This window comes from Elaeis guineensis, chromosome 8 (assembly GCF_000442705.2).
Source record: "Elaeis guineensis isolate ETL-2024a chromosome 8, EG11, whole genome shotgun sequence".
Classification (NCBI taxonomy): domain Eukaryota; kingdom Viridiplantae; phylum Streptophyta; class Magnoliopsida; order Arecales; family Arecaceae; genus Elaeis; species Elaeis guineensis.
The window spans coordinates 66,155,897-66,170,348 of NC_026000.2; the positions used below are offsets into that span (position 1 = coordinate 66,155,897).

At 46.2% G+C, this 14,452-nt stretch overlaps 1 protein-coding gene across 4 annotated transcripts in view; it reads right to left on the bottom strand.

Annotated features, from left to right (window-relative positions):
- The window catches only part of LOC140859724 (uncharacterized), a 61,267-nt gene extending 47,725 nt beyond the window's left edge, over positions 1 to 13,542 (bottom strand). The window contains exons 1-2 of one of the 4 annotated variants that reach the window (XR_012143453.1): positions 12,760 to 13,542; positions 6,390 to 6,590 (exon numbers count right to left, since the gene is read on the bottom strand). The gene's annotated coding sequence lies outside the window, so the exon portion shown is untranslated. The other 3 variants (XR_012143454.1, XR_012143450.1, XM_073262103.1) reach the window with 3 other exon arrangements.
- Positions 13,543 to 14,452: the final 910 nt, after the last annotated feature.

A 14,452-nucleotide genomic window follows, 5' to 3' on the forward strand; every position in this document is an offset into this window, starting at 1 on the left:
TGGAGAACTCGGCATCCCCAGCAAGGGGGCTGCGATAGCAGTGGTGGCTGGCGAGGGACCGACCTCGTCTTCGGACTCCTCGCCTAGGAAGCTGAGGTCGAGCTCCGAAAATTTTCTGACCACCTTCTCTTAGCAGAGCTCGAACCCCTTGATGAACGCCTCCTGACCGAATTGGACGTTCAGGTCCCTCATCTCCGCGGAGGTCTTGAATTCCACTACCGCAAGGACTCTGACCTCCGAGACCAGGATCGAAATCTTCTCAGCCAAGTTGGCAACCTCGGCCTCCGCCTTTCTCACCGACTCCTCCAAGGTCTGCCTCTCCTCCTCCCGGGCTTGTTTCTCTCTTTCCAGGACCTCTTGGAGGGCGACTACTTCGGCCGTCTTTTCTTGGAGGCGAGCAACCTCGGCCCGGCAGCGCTCCTCCACCTGGACGATGTCCCTCGCACGGTTCATCGCCTCGATATTGGCGAGGAGCTGGTGCCCAATCTGCAAGGGCGGCTAGGGGATCAAAACAAGGGCCGAATAGCCAGGTAAATGAAGATTTGCTTATCTCAAGGAAGGACCCCAAAGAGTCCCAGGCCCACTGCTCAGGATCGACGCAGTCGATCCTTTCGACGACGTCGGGCAGAATGCAGCCGTCGATCAACCGCCTGATCAAGTCCCTGTCATTGAAGGGATTCTCCGACCCCTCTTCGGAGCAGAGGGACTCGTCAGCAGCAGTTCGACGGCTACTCACCCTGCGGGCCACCGACTTCCTTCTCTTCCCCCTCTCGGCTACGGGCACCTCCGTGGAACGGACCCCCGAAACAGGGCCCCAGTCGGCGGACTCCTCGAGGAGGTCCGAGGAGCCATTGCCTCAACATCCGAGGGAATGTCAATCGCTGGAGCCGCCTGGACGGATGCGGCCAAGCTCGACTCCTCCGCCCTGGCCCTCTTCGTCGATCCGGAGGTCGCGACACCCTTTCTTTTATGGGCCCTGAGGCCCCTGGCAAGCATCCGCGCTGCTTCGGTGTACATTCCTTAAAAAAAAAAAAAGAAAGAGAAAGAAGAAAAGGAGAAAGAGAGGAGAAAAAGAGAGAGAAAGAAGAAGAGGTAAAAAAGAGAAAGAAAAAGAAGAAAGGCAGGAAAAAAGAAGATAAAAGAAAAGATGAAATACTCGCAGGATCCTGGGGGCTCAGGCCAATGTTGAACAGAAATTGCTCCCTCAGAAGATTGGGAAGGGAAGGAGCGGAATAGGCAAGAAGCTTCCGGGTAGCCTGGAGGTCATCCTCCCTCAGGCTGGGGGCCCGACGGACAGAATCCCTCCGAGAGCCCCAAGGGGGCAGGCCCAGCCTCAGGGTCGGGCAGTGGACGAAGAGGTATTTCCCCTTCCAATTATGGATTGAAGAAGGGGCACCTTTCAGCAACCCCTTCTTGTCAAACTGGAGGGAGAAGTACCACCAGTCTTTCGCCGAAGGATGGCGCTTGAAAGTATAGAAGTGCCTAAACAGGGAGAGGGACGGTTGGACCTCGACTACGTGGCAAAGGGAGAGAAATCCTATCAAAAACCTAAAAGAATTCGGGGCCACAGAAGCCAAGGAGATGTCTAAGAAGCGGAAGAGGGCGACAACAAAGGATGGAAGCGGAAGCCGGAGCCCGGCACGAAACGCCTCCTGATACAGGCAAAAAACGACCGGGTGGGGGAGTGCTAGCCCGGTCAGAAGGGCTAGGCAGCTCCAGATCGTACTCCGGAGGAACTCCATACTGAACCCTTATCAGAAGGAGTTCCTCCGGGGTCAGGGAACATGGAATGGCGTCCGACGCAAAAACTGGGCAGAGCCCAGCCCCAGACGCAGGTTCGTCTACAGAGCAAGGGACCTGGGGGTTTGAGGCGGAAGAACTCCCGGATCTGCAGGGAGCAGAAGAGCCGGACGACATTTCAAGTAGCTTCGAATGAGGGCTCTAAAGATCCCGTAGAAGACGGACAGGATGAGGGGCGAGAGGTCACAGGAAACTAACTTGGAAGAATACAAAAAATAATGGCAAAGAAGAGGTCCCTAAGCGGCGGGAAGAAAGATGAAGGTGCTGGAACTAACCTAGATCGCTCTGAGGGATCAGAGGGACGAAGACAGGGACGATTTGAAGGGCGCCTACGGCCCGAGAAGATACCAACTGAAACAGGGCTCTCGAAGGGAAGGCAAACACTGATAGAACTCTGGAACAGAATAGGGCCCCTAAAGGTGGAAGGACGGGTTTAAATAGACCTTGGGATTCGACGCCATAATGATCGCGAATCCTCCCAGGCCAGCCCGCGCCCGACACGTGTCCCACTCCCCCCGACGGGCGGCTAAAAGCGGCTGACGGGTCGGCAGAGCCATTATGGCGCCGTACCTGGGCCAGTGTACCGGCGGAAATTTCGAAGGGTCCCTTCGTATCGCCCCGATTCGAAAAGACTCCAGCACGCGCACATTTAATGCCAAAATATCTGAGGGCGGTCGTGCGCAAGATTCGAGGGGACAACTTCGGCTATGCCAATCTCTCTGTACTTCATTCGAAATTCAAACTCGAAAGTAGGGGGACTGGTGTTGGGTATAAAATACCCACAGCCGAAGTTCTCAGCAGGATTAACCCTTGCGGACTCCGCCCGGACTCCTACGAGAGCCGGGCTCCGCCCACAACTTCAACCGCAAGGAGGACTCCGCCCGGACTCCTACGGGAGCTGGGCTCTGCCGCCAACTTCAACTGCCGGTAAGATCCGTCCGGACTGCTACGGGAGCCGGACTTCGCACCTGACTTTAATTGCAGGGGACTCCGCCCGGACTCCTACGAGAGCCGGGCTCCGCCCACGACTTCAACTCCGAGAGGACTCCGCCCGGACTCCCACGGGAGCCGGGCTCCGCCCACGACTCCAACCTCAAGGAGGACTCTGCCCGGATTCCTACGGGAGCCAGGCTCCGTCGCCAACTTCAACTGCCAGTAAGACTCCATCCGGACTCCTACGGGAGCCGGACTTCGCACCTGACTTTAATTGCAGGAGGACTCCGCCCGAACTCCTACGGGAACTGGACTCCGCCCACGACTTCAATCACAAGGAGGACTCCGCCCGGACTCCCATGGGAGCCGGGCTCCGCCCACGACTCCAACCTCAAGAAGGACTCCGCCTGGACTCCTACGGGAGCCGGGCTCCGTCGCCAACTTCAACTGCTGGTAAGATCCGTCCGGACTCCTACGGGAGCCGGACTTCGCACCTGACTTTAATTGCAGGAGGACTCCGCCCGGACACCTACGGGAACAGGGCTCCGCCCACGACTTCAATCACAAGGAGGACTCCGCCCGGACTCCCAAGGGAGCCGGGCTCCGCCCACGACTCCAACCTCAAGGAGGACTCCGCCCGGACTCCTACGGGAGCCGGGCTCCGTCGTCAACTTCAACTGCCGGTAAGATCCGTCCGGACTCCTACGGGAGCCGGACTTCGCACCTGACTTTAATTGCAGGAGGACTCCGCCCGGACTCCTATGGGAACCGGGCTCCGCCCACGACTTCAATCACAAGGAGGACTCCGTCCGGACTCCCACGGGAGCCGGGCTCCGCCCACGACTCCAACCTCAAGGAGGACTCCGCCCGGACTCCTACGGGAGCCGGGCTCCGTCGCCAACTTCAACTGCCGGTAAGATCCGTCCGGACTCCTACGGGAGCCGGACTTCGCACCTAACTTTAATTGCAGGGGACTCCGCCCGGATTCCTACAGGAGCCGGGCTCCGCCCACGACTTCAATCACAAGGAGGACTCCGCCCGGACTCCCACGGGAGCCGAGCTCCGCCCATGACTCCAACCTCAAGGAGGACTCCGCCCGGACTCCTACGGGAGCCGAGCTCCGTCGCCAACTTCAACTGCCGGTAAGATCCGTCCGGACTCCTACGGGAGCCGGACTTCGCACCTGACTTTAATTGCAGGAGGACTCCGCCCGGACTCCTACGGGAACCGGACTCCGCCCATGACTTCAATCACAAGGAGGACTCCGCCCGGACTCCCACGGGAGCCGGGCTCCGCCCACGACTCCAACCTCAAGGAGGACTCCGCCCGGACTCCTACGGGAGCCGGGCTCCGTCGCCAACTTCAACTGCCGGTAACATCCGTCCGGACTCCTACGGAAGCCGGACTTCGCACCTGACTTTAATTGCAGGGGACTCCGCCCGGACTCCTACGGGAACCGGGCTCCGCCCACGACTTCAACTCTGAGAGGACTCCGCCCGGACTCCCACGGGAGCCGGGCTCCGCCCATGACTCCAACCTCAAGAAGGACTCCGCCCGGACTCCTACGGGAGCCGGGCTCCGTCGCCAACTTCAACTGCCGGTAAGCACCGTCCGGACTCCTATGGGAGCCGGACTTCGCACCTGACTTTAATTGCAGGGGACTCCGCACGGACTCCTACGGGAGCCGGGCTCCGCCCACGACTTCAACTCTGAGAGGACTCCGCCCGGACTCCTATGGGGGCCGGGCTCCGCCCACAACTTCAACCGCAAGGAGGACTCCGCCCGGACTCCTACGGGAGCCGGGCTCCGCCGCCAACTTCAACTGCCGGTAAGATCCGGCCGGACTCCTACGGGAGCCGACTTCGCACCTGACTTTAATTGCAGGGACTCCGCCCGGACTCCTACGGAAGCCGGCTCCGCCCACGACTTCAACTCCGAGAGGACTCCGCCCGGACTCCCACGAGAGCCGGGCTCCGCCCACGACTCCAACCTCAAGGAGGACTCCGCCCAGACTCCTACGGGAGCCGGGCTCCGTCGCCAACTTCAACTGCCGGTAAGCTCCGTCTGGACTCCTACGGGAGCCGGACTTCGCACCTGACTTTAATTGCAGGGGACTCCGCCCGGACTCCTACGGGAGCCGGGCTCCGCCCACGACTTCAACTCTGAGAGGACTCCGCCCGAACTTCTACGGGGGCCGGGCTCCACCCACAACTTCAACCGCAAGGAGACTCCGCCCGGACTCCTACGGGAGCCGGGCTCCGCCACCAACTTCAACTGCCGGTAAGATCCGTCCGGACTCCTACGAGAGCCGGACTTCGCACCTGACTTTAATTGCAGGGGACTCCGCCCGGACTCCTACGGGAGCCAGGCTCCGCCCACGACTTCAACTCCGAGAGGACTCCGCCCGGACTCCTACGGGAGTCGGGCTCCGCCCACGACTTCAACTCCGAGAGGACTCCGCCCGGACTCCTACGGGAGCCGGGCTCCGTCCACAACTTCAACCGCAAGGAGGACTCCGCCCGGACTCCTATGGGAGCCGGGCTCCGCCGCCAACTTCAACTGCCGGTAAGATCCGTCCGGACTCCTACGGGAGTCGGACTTCGCACCTGACTTTAATTGCAGGGGACTCCGCCCGAACTCCTACGGGAGCCGGGCTCCGCCCACGACTTCAACTCCGAGAGGACTCCGCCTGGACTCCCACGGGAGCCAGACTCCGCTCACGACTCCAACCTCAAGGAGGACTCCGCCCGGACTCCTACGGGAGCCGGGCTCCGCCGCCAACTTCATCTGCCGATAAGACCCCATCCGGACTCCTACGGGAGCCGGACTTCGCACCTGACTTTAATTACAGGGGACTCCGCCCGGACTCCTACGGGAGCCGGGCTCCGCCCACGACTTCAACTCCGAGAGGACTCCGCCCGGACTCCCACGGAAGCCGGGCTCCGCCCACGACTCCAACCTCAAGGAGGACTCCGCCCGGACTCCTGCGGGAGCCAGGCTCCGTCGCCAACTTCAACTGCCGGTAAGCTCCGTCCGGACTCCCGCGGGAGCCGGACTTCGCACTAGACTTTAATTGCAGGAGGACTCCGCCCGGACTCCTACGGGAGCCGGGCTCCGCCCACGACTTCAATCACAAGGAGGACTCCGCCCGGGCTGCTACGGGAGCCAGGCTCCGTCACCAGCTCCGACCGCTGCCGAACTTCAGCCGACGAATCTGCACTTTCTGACGCAACACAGCAACCACCACGATCCTGCTCCACTTCCTGCGATGGATTATGCGCAGCTCCATCATTCCCTGACAGACCGCTATGACGGCCATGACTCTGCTCCACCTCCTGCGACGGATCCTGCGCGGCTCCACTATTCCCTGGCAGACCGCTATGATGCCCACGATCCTGCTCCACCTTCTGTAACGGATACTGCGTGATTCTTCCATCCACTGACAAATCGCGACAACGGACGCCGCTCCACTCCCTGCGGCAGACTCCACGTGGCGCGCTACAGAGAGGGCCACGGATCTACTCCACTGCTCCTCGCAACAAATTCCTCCTGACGGTAGGCGGCCCACTACGAGACGGTTATGAACGTCGCTATCAGTCTGTTGAGCCCTCCGCCTATAAAAAGGGAGACCCTAGATATGTTATTCCATAAGCTCTAATTTTTTACCCAAAAACTCTGCTAAATTCTCCATTCGAGCACTCCATTCTTGTTGAGGCAGAGAACTGACTTGAGCGTCGGAGGGTCTTGCCGGAGCAATCCCACCTCCGGTTTAGACTTCCTTTGCAGGTCCCGACGGCGACCGCGACTCCCTCGACTCCGGCTTCTCCAGCGCAAGCGAATTTTTGCACCAACAAATCCTAATCAAATTAGAATTAGATTAGACTCAAAAAGATAGGAAACCAAATCTAATTTGGAGCCCAATTTATTTAGATTAGATGTCTCCTAATTGGGGAGAAGTACTAGTCCAATTGGACTCTTTCTTCGTGCTGAATCCCATTAGAATTTGGTGCAGCATGAAAATAAAGATTCCTAATCCAATTAGAAATACATACATCCTAGTCTAATTAGCAATTGGATCAAATCCAAATCCTAATTAAATTGGGACTAATCATCCAATCTTTTGGGGTTACCCTATAACCCTATAAGGTTGATCAAATCAATCCCGAAATGAGTCAAATTAAATCTAATTAAATTGATCTTGATACAAGCCCCACTGCTCAATCAAATTGAGCCAATTAACAATCTTATTGCTAATTAATCCTCCTATAACTCACTAACTCTTTACTAAGTTACATAATGCAACATTTGTATTAGATCAATTATCAATCAAATTGATAATCAAATCTCATTACGATTCATAATCGTAATTCAATCATCCGATCAGTCAAAAATTTCTTTTGTGTGTGACCCCATAGGTTCTATTCTGTTTGGTAGTGAGACATATATTGTGATCTCTATCATAATATCATAAAAACTCCTTTCAATAGGTTGGAACAATTCTAACTCAGCCCACTAAGGATCATTGATCATCAAGATAATCCTCATGAGTCTCACAATCCACTAGTGACACCTAGCAGTATGTAGTGACAACCCAGCAGAATAAAAGATGAACCTCTAGATGCAATTAACGCATGATATAATCCCTCTATCGTGAGTCCTGATCAAATGACGGATCATGGATGAATCGTCAAATCTCAACATCGGTCATATGATAGATTCAATCAGCTTGAGTCCATATGTGATTCTATAAAAACTCTTTTTATCAATCACAATACTATGATCATAGACTTAAGGACTCAACCTCTTAAATCTCATAAGACTACTCCTTTCTACTAGGATCGATAAATCTCATCTTGATACACATCCACTCCTACAGTGGACCAACTGTCACCAACATCCAGTACAAGGGCTCATTGAGACCCATGTTGATGTGTCAGTCAAACTCCAAAGTCTCACTGCGGGCAATAGTGTCATCTCAAGTTAAAGGACCAGTCATACAACTGCAGCATCGAGAAAGTTACTAACGAGTGAGCAGACATCTATATGATTTCTCGTATTGATCATGCTCAGTGCTAGTTGTTCTCTAACAACCACCGACACTCTCGCTCCAGTGTCTCTACACTGCAGACTCGACACCCATCTGTCCGAATAAGTAATCTGTGCACTGATCTATCCAGATCAATCACCATCTCTATGATGATCCTATGACCAGGAGCAATTTAGGAATCAACTATTAATGATACATGTCTTAAATTCTCAACTCTTTGAGAATATGTGTCATCATCTTGTTAATCCCTTGGATGATTCATGGATACATAAACATGAATGGTAATATAACTGTTCAATAGGTACAAAATCATATCTTAGAGATATGAAATATGTCAGTCAAGATTGGCTTCCAGAGCATACATCCAACAATCTTCACTTGCACTAAAGTTAATCTGCCATGTACCAAGCCTCATCTTCATAAGACAGGCTTTAGTCTTAGGCTAACTAAGTGATTTATCAGTGGGTCAACCACATCACATGTGAAATTTGCTCTCTGCACCTCTATGTATTTCTACTTGAGATAGTCGCGTATTCTGCTGCTCTATGTGCTTGGATATCTGGTGAGACCTAGCTCCTTAGCAAGGGCTATGATGCCATTGTCTTTGCAGTATAGTGTCATGGCATCTGATGGCATGACAATTAATTTTGCAACTAACATTAAAACCAAAATGTATCCTACACATCTATAGTGTACTCAGCTTCCATCGGTCGATTATTTGAAACCCTTCCAAAAATATCGATATAGAAACACCTCATGATGTAGACATTCTACCATCAACATCAGATATAAATCTGAATTGATGTATCCTCCCACTCCTAGCTTTGATCTTTCTCCAAATTAAGAACATATCCTCAGTTCTTCTTAAGAGCTTAAGGTCATTTTCACAGCAATCCAGTGCTGACAGTCTGAATACAACTGATATCTACTCGTGACATTTACGATATTATTTATATCAGTTCAAGTACATTATGACATACGACTATCCGAGAGGGTAGCAGACTCCTCTCTGAGATTTCTATGCTGAACTCTTTCAGCATCCAGTCTCTGTACTTTATCTATGAAAATACAAGCATCCAATTACATCTATCTCTATAGATTTTTAGGACACTCAATTTATATCTTTTATAAAAATATCTATATTAATTATATTTTAATCGATGTTAGTATTGGATACTCCCACTGATCTTTTGAAAATCATAATTCTCTTTTCTTATCAAACAACTTAATCATGTTATCAAAATGACTGTTCCAACTCCAAGATTATTATAAACTTTGTGATCTCCATTCACAAGAAGTGAAATCCATAGACTATTCCATACAGAAATCTTCAGAAGATCTCTTCTCATGAAAGCTATTTCACATCTCTTCTTGGAGTCGATGTCGTACATCGCCTCGTTGTAGGTTCTGAAATCATCTCTATACTCTCCATCTCCCATGAGAAATGACTTTCTCTACATCTTCTATTAAGCATACCAGAGTACCTTTCGAAAGGATTGGAGATCCTACTATGTGTATGAGGTGAAGAGGAATATACGTCTACTGGCTCATGATGATTAGGTTTTTAAGGTCTCAAAGCTCGCTGCTCTTCAGAGACACTCTCTTTGAGCTTAACTTTCCTTCCACTGCTTTATCTTGGTTAAATAATTTTTCAAAAAAATATCATATCGGGTCACAATCGTATTGCAATCCTTTCAAAAGTAATATCCCAAACTCTTTTAGGATGAGCTTTACAAACCTATTCTCTAATATATCCACCTCCTGTCCTAGACACAGGCTAGACATCCTTGAATCTCAAAATAATCAAGATTCAGTTCTCACCATCCCATATCTCATTCGGTATGGTAGAAATAAGTTTAGAGAGAACCAATTTCATAAAAATAAAGTATGTCCCTAAAGAAATATAAATAAATCAGTGAAGTTCATTATAGACCAGATCATATCTCATATAGTCTCATGACTCTTCTTATCTCATTAAGCTGAGATATACTAAGAACAGTCCAATAATATTACGAGGTAATCAGAAATTTTTTTAATTGATATTGTATTCTCAATCTGATCGAAGCACCTTTAAGAATTTTTTGATTTGTTTCTCTACTTTCATTTGAATTCTTTGAAACTTTTAAAAATTTCAGATTTGTATCTTATATACAAAGTAGAGACAACTCCTTGATTAGCACATCACATGGACTACACACATCAAATATGTACAACGATAAGTATCTCAGTGGTTCTTTTTCTCTTGTCCCACAAGAGTAGCTTAGTCATATTTTCTCAAAGAGATGATGCATAAACTAGATTTGACTCAACAGTCAATGAGCCCAAAGGCCCATATTCTCCAGTTTATTAATCATTTCTTCTCCAATATAACTTAGCCTAAGATTCCACATATACTTTGAGGTTATCTCAATTCTGGATCTCTCAGATCTAATGACATTCACTGCTTACTCAATTAAGTTCACATATGCATCATCATGCAGATGATAGAGACCATCTCCCAGAACTAAATCCAAATAATGATCGCAAAAAATAGATACCCATGGCTGCAGCAGCAACTGTTGCCTTGTAGCCAATTCAAAGGTTACTTTCTTACCCTCCACCTTCCCATCGACTCTACATTAAAGTCCATAACTCAACTGGGAGAAGAAAAAATCGTAAGCACAGTATTGAGCAATCTTGACATACCTACTCTAGGTGCTCTTTGTTTCTTTAGCCTCTCTAGGTATTTACCTCTGAACTTTTTCAAGATTTCTTTGTTATTAACACTTTGATCAATTCAGATGAGGTGCCACGATAGTCTTTCATATAATAGTTTACCATAAACTCCTCATATAAACTAATCAAAAATTGTAAGATCAAATCCATAAGCAATTTCTTATGTATGATCATGTCGAGCATTTTAAGCTCCTTAATATCCTTGATCATTATCAAATAACGATCATAGACTGACTGTCCATCATGCATCACATGCACTGTGTGATTCTGATCATCTCATAATACTTGTAGATGAATCAACATATCATAGGCAGTGAATATGTGCTCATGCATAGCACCTATCTTAATTGTCCATTGTCCATCCACTCATCAAGTATAGTTTGTTGACATGGGTTGGACGAGTTGTCAACATTAGAATAACCTAGTAGAGAACATAGCTTAATTTTCTAAAGTTAAGAACAATTCTTAAATTTGTGAGCCAGTCTATGTACTCGATTTTAATTAATCGATTGATATTTAGGATTTAAGCTAAAGGGTTAGAAGTTAATACAATAAACAGTAGAGAGCAAAGATTCTAATTGGATGTTTGTACTTATTTTATGATTTGCTCTAGGAACTTTTAAATGCAAAAAGAGACTTCCACTATTTTATCAGATCTCCCACACTCTCCAGGTGGAGAAACAAAAACTTTGACGTGACAATTGAGATTCTAATGAGTGCTGCGATCCCACCGATGTCGTGCACCTCACCTAACAGTTATTGGTAATATGAATAAACATCGATGCGTAGACAACTCTTTGTCCAAATACTTTTCTAAGCATGTTGCAGCCACTTGATCTCTAAGTCGTGTGGGCTCACCTAACAGTTATTGTCCGTACTTCTTAGTTAAGTCAGACCCACCATTCACAAGCAAGTGCAAAGCCATCATTGGGTCCCTCACCTAACAGTTATTGGGCCCAACCCTATCTTTACCCCGCAGCAACTCTTTGCTAATAGAGTGATTGTGTGTTCTCGATGTAACTGAACCACTGTGATCAGTCGAGAACAATTAACGCCGTTAACACGTTCGCACATCTACAATGGTGGAAGACTTTGAACTTAATATTTTATGAAGAGATTTGAATTTAGATCTCATCTAATCAGTCATAATATGACTGATGTAATAGGCATGGGCTAAATCAAACCACCAAGCAATCATATTTGATACTCAATCTTCCAAATTGATCAGATAAGTAAAAATTGATGGGAGTCCCCGTTGCTTTCCTTAAATACCGATAAATTGACCAGGCAAGCAAACAGAACCAATTAAATAATCACCTTTCAATTACTTGCCTTAGACACCAATTGGACAATTGATCCGAATAAGTAAGCTTAGGTAAATCAGATTCGAGCCACAGAGCCGAATTAGGTCCTTAGGTTAATTCGATTCTACATATGGATGTCAATCGATTCGATCAACAATAATTATATGATCTAAGGCTCTATTGACCTCATCCTAATCAATACTTGACTCAGTTTAATCAACTGCTAAATCGATTTAGACCCAATATGATCAAATAATAAATCTTTTTATGTAATCCAATTAAGGACCTAAGTTGATCTACTCATGATCAATCCCTCATGAACAAACACTAATTTCAGATCTTAAATCAAAATTTTCAGATCTAAATTCTTTGCATAAAGAGTAAATTTTGATCTTGAAACAATTTCAAATCATGCATACAAATATGTATCACATACATAAACAAGTTCAGATCATAAAACAAATTTCAGTCCTAAATATACTTTATATATCATATATATATATATGAATCAAAACAGATCTCGAAACTCTTTTCAGATCTAAATAACAAAACATATATCACATATATGCTTTTAAAAATCAGATTTAAAAATACAATCTAATTGAAAATTTTAACATTGTTCTAGGACAACCATACAGCATAACATAATAAATTATGTCAGGACAATCTTATATCAGAACGACATCAAAATCTTTCATATCTGAAATTTTTCTCTACAGATTTCAAATCTAAATCTCATATATATGATGTGGCTCTGATACCATTGTTAGAGTTTCATGGTTTAATGCATACATGATTATATAAAAAGAGTACGTAGTGAAATTTTAAAAATTTTCAGATTAAATCTAATTTAATCTAAGTATGTATAAGATCATATCTTCAAATCATAACCAGAATCATCATATGTGAGATAAAATTCAGATATAGAAATCAAATAAAAAAAATAAATTAAAAATATACCTGAATATGGATCAATCTTCAATGCTAACAGATGATCATGGATGTCCTTCGAATGTTCCTTTTAGTCGCACAAGCATCCGACCTCTACGGATATCCACACGAGATTCTGATCTGATCAGAAACTTTTTGATCTCACCAAATGCTAGCTCCCTTGCAGAGATCGCATTTTGATGGTTGAAAATCTTCTTTTCTCCTAAGATACTCTTAGAGAACAAGAAGATGTAGGAGGATCTTGATCTCTATGCTAGAATCATGAGAAGAACCCTTTATTCTCTATTCTTCTTAAAATCTATGCACCAAATCTTTACAATAGAGATGTAATAATTTTGTCCAACTTTTGGATAAAAAAAAGGAAGAGACATCCATGTCTAAACATGAATAAAAGGTAGAGAATAGATGTCCTAACAACCAACCCTTTGGTTGTTGCAAGAAAGAAGGGATTATAACAAACTCATCTCACGCCTCCAACCTTCATGCTGTCCCAATTTTTCTTCTTTGTTCCCATGATAAATCTCTGATTTTTGGGGCATCTAAACCTGCTGGTTATCCACATAAAATGGTCTAAGGGGTGGGTTATTTATAGGCATTGGATAGAATACTAGTTTGGATAGAAGTTAGGTCCATACAAGTTAGGACTCTAGGATTTTAATGCCGTCCCACCAAAACTTGTTCGTCCAGATTTTTCACATGATACAAAGGGAGTTTAAAGCCTTTCTTACACGCTAATAACAAAGAAAGATTGGCGTGAAAACCTGATATGGCGTGGAGGAAGTGTGGCGCACAAAATAGTATGGCATGGAATCTTGTTTGCACATAGAAAGAAAGTGTTTTAAGAACATGGGACTTCTTTTAATTGGTTGTTTTAAATCAAATAAAAATATCAATTAAATCTCAATGAATCCTAATTAAATTAAGATTAGATTAGACTCAAAAAAATAGAAAATCAAATTTGATTTGGACCTAATTTATTTAGATTAGATATCTCCTAATTGGAGAAGTCCTAGTCCAATGGGACTTTTTCTTGGTACTGAATTTAATCCTAATCCCATTAAGATTCGGTGCAGTATGAAAATAAAGATTTCTAGTCTAATTAGGAATACATACATCCTACTCTAATTATAAATTGGATCAAATCCAAATCTTAATTCAATTAGGACTAATCATCCAATCCTTTTGGGATTATTCTATAATCCTATAGGGTTGATCAAATGAATCCCAAAACGAGTCAAATTAAATCCAATCAAATTGAACTTGATACAAGCCCCATTGCTCAATCAAATTGAGCCAATTAGCAATCCTATTGCTAATTAATCCTCTTATAACTCACTAACTCTTTAGTAAGTTACATAATGCAACATTTGTATTAGATCAATTATCAATCAAATTGATAATCAAATCTTGTTACGATTCATAATCGTAATTCAACCATCTGATCAGTCAAAAGCCTCTTTTATTTGTGACCTTATAGATTCTATTTTATTTGGTAGTGAGACATATATTGTAATCTCTATCACAATATCATTGAAACTCTTTTCAATGGATTGAAACAATTCTAACTCAACCCACCAAGATCATTGATCATCAAGATAATCCTCATGAGTCTCACAATCCACCAGTAACACCTAACAGTATATAATGGCAACCTAGCAGAATAAAAGATAAACCTCTAATACAGTTAACATGTAATACAGTA